Source organism: Penaeus monodon, chromosome 3 (assembly GCF_015228065.2).
Source record: "Penaeus monodon isolate SGIC_2016 chromosome 3, NSTDA_Pmon_1, whole genome shotgun sequence".
In the NCBI taxonomy this organism is placed as follows: Eukaryota; Metazoa; Arthropoda; class Malacostraca; order Decapoda; family Penaeidae; genus Penaeus; species Penaeus monodon.
Window position 1 is genome coordinate 10,932,514 of NC_051388.1, and position 2,040 is coordinate 10,934,553.

A 2,040-nucleotide genomic window follows, 5' to 3' on the forward strand; every position below is an offset into this window, starting at 1 on the left:
TAATGGAAATTTATTTATTGATGCAAGTAAAATTATATAATTGTAATGTGTATTTTATAGATTTTTTTTCTTTTCTAGAATCAAACTCGAGGCCAGATTTGGCTATTATGTTGAACGGTTTATTTTAGAGAGAGACGGAGACAGAAATAGAGAGAAAGAGATGGAGAGGGAGAGAGAGAAAGATAGAAAACATATAAATAACCTAAGCGAGACATAAACCCATAATTTGAGAAGGAAGCGACGGAACCAAATTCACAGTGGATTTATCTTTGAAAGGAGCCTTGGATTGAAAGTGAAGGTCACGTGATCAGTAATACACACTGATGGATTTTGATATTTTCATTTTTTTTTTTTCAACCCCCATCTTCTATTCTCCTCTCTCTCTCTCTCTCTCTCTCTCTCTCTCTCTCTCTCTCTCTCTCTCTCTCTTCTTTTCTTCCCCCTTCTCTCTCTCTCTCTCTCTCTCATCTTCCCTCCTTTCCCCCTGCCCCCCTCCATTCCTCCCTCCCTCCCTCGTTCCCGCCCTCTCATTAAATGAATGAACCTCAAGCCTGGCGTAAATACAGCATTGCGAGTACAGCGGCGGAAACTTAGATATAATAATCCGCAAAGGTTTCTTCCTGAGGAATGCCTCATTTAAGTCGCATGAAGCCGAAAACTTCCCTCCGCAAGATTTTCTCCATTCCCAGCGCTCCCTTCACAAAGCAAGAGAAAGGGGGTGTGATGATAAGACGCGACGAAAAGCAAGATAAAGCAAGGGACAAGAATAAACTGAAATTAAATAGTTTATGTCGTTTTTTTTTTCTTGATGATTTTTTTAAAATATTATTTACTTATATATTTGCATTTTCTTTGTATTTTTCATATAATACAAAGAATAAAAGTTTCATGAGGATACATTAACATCAGTGATAAAAGTTAAAACAAGTATTCGGAAGTAGGAAGGGGAGAAATAAGTATCAGATAAAACAGTAGAAGAAAAGGAGTAAAAATGGGGAAAAAATAAGAATGAATAAGACACGGCAAGAAGAATCAGGAGAAAAAAAAAGAAAAATAGCTGATGGGAAGGGAATCCATAAGCAAACTAGCTGCAGTTCATTCCACAATTCTCCATTTTCTTGTATATTTTAAACAAACTTCGCTTAGAAATGTTATGAATGAGAATAAATATCTCCACAAGAGATGTATTTCACTCGTTTCGATTACTCCTTCGTCAGAAATTTCAGTCTCATTCATACTTTTTCTACATTTGTCGCAATGTGCAATGTAAACGGCTCAATCTTCGTTATACTTGCCAAGGGAATAACGAATGGCCTTGCCTAAGTAGTAACGAAATCAGTATGACTTAAAACAAAAGTGAGTTGTCAAAGGAAAATCGGAACAGTTTGGAATATTCATATACTATAATAAACAGTCTTGGATATTCGTATACTCTATTAATGTCACGTTATATACATAATCATATATTTTATCCTTTTAATAAAACTGAGTAATCATAATATTGATATATCTTTATTACTGTTCTGTGATATACTTTAATTAACCTAAAATGTATTGGCAGGTGTGCAAAACCTGAAAACAGAAAAAAAAACTTTATAATTTAATATTTACTACACGAGACTAAAAAGGATTCCAGGATCTCCTACATCCAGATTGGTTTTCAACCCCTTGAGGATAGCCGATCCAATGGTAGGAGAATGACGAATCCTGTGGAAGATCTCAATTTAAAACTCACCAAGGTTCTAGCTGTTGGAACTCCCCAATTCCCCCTCTGGACCAACCAGGTCGAGCTGGATTTGGTCAGAATAGGAGAGATTAGAAGCAGAAGTCAGGGAGAGATTTCTTCAACACACTACCAAGTACCGAGGATCACATGCCATATATACAGATGACTCGAAATCTGAAAATGGTGCGGGCTTTGCAGCAGTGAGCAGGAGAAAGATTGCAGTTGGCAGTTTTTCTTCGACAACCTCGATCTTCACTGCAGAGTTATATGCCATCCTTGCAGCAGTTAAGATGACTAGACATCATTCGAACCAT